The sequence below is a fragment of the Apium graveolens genome, chromosome 1, assembly GCF_009905375.1.
Source record: "Apium graveolens cultivar Ventura chromosome 1, ASM990537v1, whole genome shotgun sequence".
Lineage (NCBI taxonomy): Eukaryota > Viridiplantae > Streptophyta > Magnoliopsida > Apiales > Apiaceae > Apium > Apium graveolens.
Window position 1 is genome coordinate 204,158,212 of NC_133647.1, and position 6,145 is coordinate 204,164,356.

The 6,145-nt window shown below is 35.3% G+C and overlaps 1 long non-coding RNA gene across 4 annotated transcripts; it reads left to right on the forward strand.

Annotated features, from left to right (window-relative positions):
* The first annotated feature begins 2,202 nt into the window (after window positions 1-2,202).
* On the forward strand, window positions 2,203-4,482 carry LOC141679273 (uncharacterized). Of its 4 annotated transcripts, XR_012558098.1 has the most exons (5): window positions 2,203-2,240; window positions 2,401-2,634; window positions 2,806-2,910; window positions 3,293-3,435; window positions 3,956-4,482. It is a non-coding gene; the product is annotated as an uncharacterized LOC141679273 (long non-coding RNA). The 4 variants fall into 4 exon arrangements; XR_012558100.1 differs by lacking the exon at window positions 2,203-2,240 and having other exon boundaries at window positions 2,363-2,634; window positions 2,731-2,910; XR_012558097.1 differs by lacking the exon at window positions 2,203-2,240 and having other exon boundaries at window positions 2,386-2,634.
* Window positions 4,483-6,145: the final 1,663 nt, after the last annotated feature.

Genomic DNA, 6,145 nt, shown 5'->3' on the forward strand with positions numbered 1-6,145 from the left:
TCACTGGAGTTGTCCTCTAGTCCAGCAAAGCAAAGTTGAGCAACTTCATCGTCTGAATCGATCTCCACGTCAGATTCATCATCACTCCAAGTAATTAATGCCTTCTTTTTGTTCTTCAGCTTGTAACAGTCCTTTTTGAAGTGCCCTTTCTTTCCACACTCAAAGCAAGTATCTTTGCTTTGATTCACTTTAACCTCCTTGCTCGGATTAGATTTGAAGTCCTTCTTCATAAACTGCGATTTCACAGGTCGTTTGGAGGCATTCCGTTTGGCAAGAAATTTATGAAACTTCTTTATTAGAAGAGCAATATCTTCATCAGAATCGTCAGGAGACTCATCTGCATCTGCATTAAGTGCAAGAGTTTTCTTACGAGGAGCTTCATCTTCTTCATCATATCTACGTAGCTGATTTTCGAATTCCTCCAATTCACTGAACAGTGTTAGAGTATCCATAGTCGAAAGCAGTGTTGAATCCTGCAGAATGGTAACCTTTGGAGCAAACTTCTTTGGCATTGCTCTGAGGATTTTCCTATTTATCTCAGATTGAGGAATGATCCGTTCCAGAAGTGAGATGGAGTTCATCAATGTCAGAAACCTCCCTTGAGCATCTCGCACGCTTTCATCTCTTTCCAACCTGAAACCTTCATAGTCACTCATTAGCATACTTAATTTTACTTCACGTACCTTAGACGTGCCTTCGTGGCTGACTTTGATCGTATCCCAAATCTGTTTGGCAGTAGTACATGCTGAGACTTTTCTTAATTCTGTAGCTACCATGCCATTGAGAAGTGAATTCATAGATTTAGCATTGGAATTCATTGCGTTCACTTCTTCGGGAGAGAGATCCTTGAGAGATTTTGGCTTCCCTTCTTTCATAGGAATTGTGAAACCATTTTCTACAGCATCCCATTCAAATGCATCACGCTGGAGAAAGATTTTCATTCGAAACTTCCAGTCATTGTAGTTTTCAGCACCATGAAGCAGTGGTGGATAATTGTTTGAATACCTATCTGGTTGAGCCATGGATCGCTAGCAAAATAAACACTAAAAAGAGAATTAAATGCACCTGCTCTGATACCAAATGAAATTCGATGGCTCGATAGATAAATTAATATTCTAACTGTCAAGGCAAATGGGACAGTCTCTTATGCAAATGGGACAGTCCCTTTACAAATGAGACAGGGTATGGGACAGTCTCAATTACACTGCAGAAAATAAACAACAGAAATAAAATGCAGAATGCTGAAAAACTGAAAAGTAAAAACACCAGAAGTTTTCACTTGGTTCGGCCCCTACACCTAGTCTATGGCCTACATCCAAGTCCCCATGCCAACTAGCATAGAGAATGTATTATATCAACTTTAATAAAAGAACTTACAATCTTTTCCTTGATTACAAATATAGCACCTGAAAGAAACCCTTTCCCAAGCTACCTTGCTACCTAGCCCACTGCTATTCCTTAGCCTTCTAGCTACCTTGCTATACTTTGAAATCAAGCTTGCCACAACCCGGCACAAAGTTGATATGAATACACAAGTATAAGAATAAACAAATTGATTACAACTCAAACTAGGTTTCTTGTTTTTCTGGATATAAATATCTCGGGTATGAAACAAGAAAATAATTTCAGATGATGAAGGATTCTCGTGAAAGTGTTAGCTGCAAATCTGAAATGAAGAGTTGTATTTATAAGCAAAGTTCTAACAGATTTATTTTCAAACACAAGATAAGATTGGAAGATAAGTTTGTTTGAAAATATTTGAATGAATCTTTGAAACTAATCTGTTAGTACGTTTGAAAAAGAGATAAATCAAGTAAAGAGATAAGGCTTGAGAGATTTAAACTTGATTTATAAGATAAGGTGGTAAGTTTGTTTGAGATAAGGTTTATCCAGATAAACAAGATTTACACAAAACCCTAACAAACCTAATCCTGAGAAATAGCCACTGCTGGAAAATCTGAACAAACTGCAAAGCTTGAATCTCGTTTACTTGCATTCTGTTTATCTTCTGTTTATCTGCAATCATCATAAACCTGAGCATCTAACACTAACTTCTTATGAGTTTTCCAGCAAGGTCACGAGACAGCCCATGATGTGGTATGGACAACTGGAAACTTCGAATGGCTATTCGAAGCATGCCTAATCGATGATGGCAAAATGTGCATGATATGCTCTGCAGATTATAATATTACCAGTATGTTTTCATTGTGATACTTCCATCCTTTATCCTACTGACGGGGGTAATATGTGAAGCTAGTGTTTAACTTAACTTTAAATGCAGTGCCTTCTTTCGAAATTGTATTGACGTATTTGCATTATTGATGTGTCTTGTTCTATATTTTCTACGTACCTCAAAAATTTAGTTTCTTTTATTTTGTGATTTTAATCATTAAAATTTAGATCCACCACTAATGTTGGTCGATTTTCCTGGACTGGAAAAAGGAAATCTTGATGATTCATTGGTGAGTTTCTGCATTTGACAATAAACTGGATCTTTTTTCTTGACTTGATGACTTTATATTGAAATTGCATATGGTTATAATTTTCTGCTAAACGGGCACAAAACATATCTTCTGCTAAAGCCTTGGGAATTGTAAAGGAATTCGATAAATTAAATAGTCCAAATCAGATGAGGTATGTAAATCAATTAATTAAATTGTTCATTTACATCTCACATTTGCAACTTTTGGTTAGGAAAATTAAACTTTTGATACACTATGTTGAATGCAGGAGTTCTAGTTATGTGCTTACATAACTTGTACTAACGTAATAACACAGATTTATCTAGTGAACTTTAGTTTACAGGGAGATGTCAAATTTCTGAAGAAGTATTGTATCCCTGAAGTAATTGAACGGTGTAGTGCTGAACACAAGGCTTATGCAAGCCAAAATATTGTAGTTGATAACAAGGTAAAATAGACCCAATCCAGATGGATTCTCTTGCTTCGGATAGTGTTTTCTTTTCATGTGGTCTGATTTACTTGGTAAATCTTGAGCAGTTTTTTTTAAAATGGTCAAATCTTTTGGGTTTTTATTTCTGCATTATTTACATGTCCTTATTTTTAGTTGCATAATCATTTCTTATCTTAGCTGAATATATACGTGAAATTTCTGTGATGTAATACTTCTATGAATAAAGCATGAGTATTGTTTTCACACCTTTCTCATCCAAATCTTGTTAAACTGGTGGGACAATCTCATTGTCTTCTATACTGCAAGAAAGGCAATAGTAAGTCGGCCTTTGTGTCTTTAACCAGAGTCTGACAATCTCATTGTCTTCTGTACTGAGCAGGAGGATGCTCTATGCTGCCACTTCCATGGGAAATACGCTTAAAGATTCTGATTGGAGCTGCTAGAGGTCTGGCATTCTTACACGCAGCAGAAAAAAAGATAATATATAGAGACTTCAAAGCCTCAAATATTTTACTGGATGGGGTAAGTATAAATAGTACAGTAGGTTGGTTTGTCCGTGCCAACAGGGGCATAGCCAGTAAAACCAATTACTCGGGTCAAAAAGTCAGAAAATAAATTCAAGTATATTTAAATAACTAATATATAGATATAATTGCAAGACAAATTGTAATATTAATAATATATAACTAAGTACATCAATTCCATAATTATATTACAAGCAACAGAATGACAAGTTCAAATTAGGCAGAGTGACTACATAATAACATCCATTATATTTCATTTATCTTGCGAATAGAGAATTAGCTAAGCAACTTACTTTATTAGCATAAACATATCAATTTTTTGTCTGGGAATCCTGATTACTTTAGATTGTGACTTTTTGCCATATTTGAATAGTAGAATCCTGATTAGTATTTTTACAGTCATTCACCTAACTGTTTTTTTCCGATAGTTCCTATAGTTTGCGACTTTGCGTATTATTATTTTATGTCATACAACATAGCTAATCAAGTCAGTAACTAATGTCGGTAATCAATTTCAGCATTGTAAGCAGGAATTCCAGTGTGCTGAATTGAAAAAAATATCAGAACCAATTGAACATGCTTTAAAGAGACAACAGCGTGGATTGGATCCTGATTCTGATAATCTATCAATTATCATTGAGTCCCTTAGTTTGACAACTGACCTGAAAGAGAGTATTGAATTAGAAAAGGAAAGGATGAGAGCTGTGACTAATAAAAGCCAAGGGGATATAGATCTTAGTAACTAGCTGGTTCGTGGCAGAGCAGTAACAAGATTCTACAGAAATGGGTAAAATGGACGTCAAATTTGTTAGCACAGTTGAAGAATCTGAATTATGTGCTCTCTTTTTTCCGTGTTGCTAAAGTAGCTGCCAGATTAATGGGTTAAGTTAATTGTGATTCCTGTATAATAGACTTGTAATGTTTGTAGATTAGTAGATTAGTTCATCAGTACTGGTGATATTGTATTGTGTTTCTGTTGACTTTGATTGAAAAAAAAGTTCTATATAGAACTGGGATTTAATGTATGGAGAAAGTATATTTCAAATTTTGTCCATTGTTATTGTGTTGCAATAGGTATTAAAAATGTTGCAAATAGGTACTAAAAATTGTTGCAAAAGGGCCATGTGTCAAGCTGGACCCACATGTCAGTGGGCCCCACATGCCAGTGGACCCCACCTGTCAGTATCCCACATGTCAGTGGGCCCCACATTTGCCACGTGTCAAAAGCCATGTGTCAAAGTGCCATATGGCAGTTCATGTGGCAGTCCACGTGTCAGTTTGACCCCATTTTTTTTGCCATGTCATTGCTTTTTTGCAACATAATTTTTGGTGTTGCCCTTGATAAGAAAATGTTGCCTTTGAACCCTAAGGCAACGCCAAAAATACTAACATCACAAAAGTGTTGCCGTAGAAAATTTTTGGTCTGTTGCAACATTTATTTGGCCTGTTGCAATGTTTGTGGAATGATGTAGAAGGCCACTTTTGGTGTAGTGTCCTTTACTGTATATACATAGATATACAATACATTAATCTCTGGGAAATCTTTTTTCGTCTCTGAAAAAATTCAAATTATGATTGGATGAGTATAACTTACTATCCTGTGAGGAGGACTGGTCTTCTTGGTTCTAAATAAGGTTTGCATTTGAATTGGAATTCCCCATCTCTCAAACATTGTTATGTTTTACAATTGTCTCTTCAGAAAATGATAAAAAAGGAGAAATATTTATGAATACTTTTTGATAGAGATATTAAAATGTACTGCTATGCGTCTATCATAATTTGATACAATTATTTTTTAGACATGAAATGTGTGTATTGTTTACATTGAAAAAGTATCATTTATACTGATTATATATATACACCTTTTCAAAGTAAATTATCAAACTAACTTTTAGCAATTACTATTTTTATATGGTGTCAGCACACTTATAATTTGGTGGGGGGCCTTATATCTCATCCCTTTTTGTTACTAAGTATAATCATGTTTATACTTAGTAATAAACCAATCGTTCATTGTCTTGAAATGGTTTGGTCACAATTTAGTGCCACATCTTTAGAAAGAAAAACATGATTGATTATAATGATTAGAATTGATTTATTATGTAACCTCACCTTGAACACATATAGGTGTTTGGCTGTTTGGGTTATATGAAAATACCCGCAATACATGTCAAAAAACTTGATGATAAGAGCAAAGTTGTGATTTATTTGGGAAAAGAACCAGGGAAAAAAGCTTTCAGACTTTATGATCCTGTTGAGGACACTGTGCACGTGAGCAGAGATGTGCATTTTGAAGAAAAGAAGGGGTGGTCTTGGGGTAATAATGAGGCAGAAAGTGAATAAATGCCAGGCCCATTTACACCTATTGACTATCAACCGAGCTCGTTGGAAATAACTAGAAATGAGGGATACAATGAAGAGGATTCGCAATTAAACTCCAGGTCAAGTAATGCAAGTGACAACAGAAGTGAAATAAAATTTGGCACCATGGGAAGCTTAAGTGGAAGTAACTCTAACAGTTCGAGCAGCTTAAGTGAGGCTAGCAGTGAACCTCAGAATTTCAGATCACTAAGGAACATTTATGATGAAACTGAAAAAGTGGAAGCTGCAGATGAGTTATTACTATCAGAAATAGATGAACCTGTTACGTATGATCAATCAGTTAAACAAAAAGCTTTGAAATTGGCAATGCAGAACGAAATTGAGCC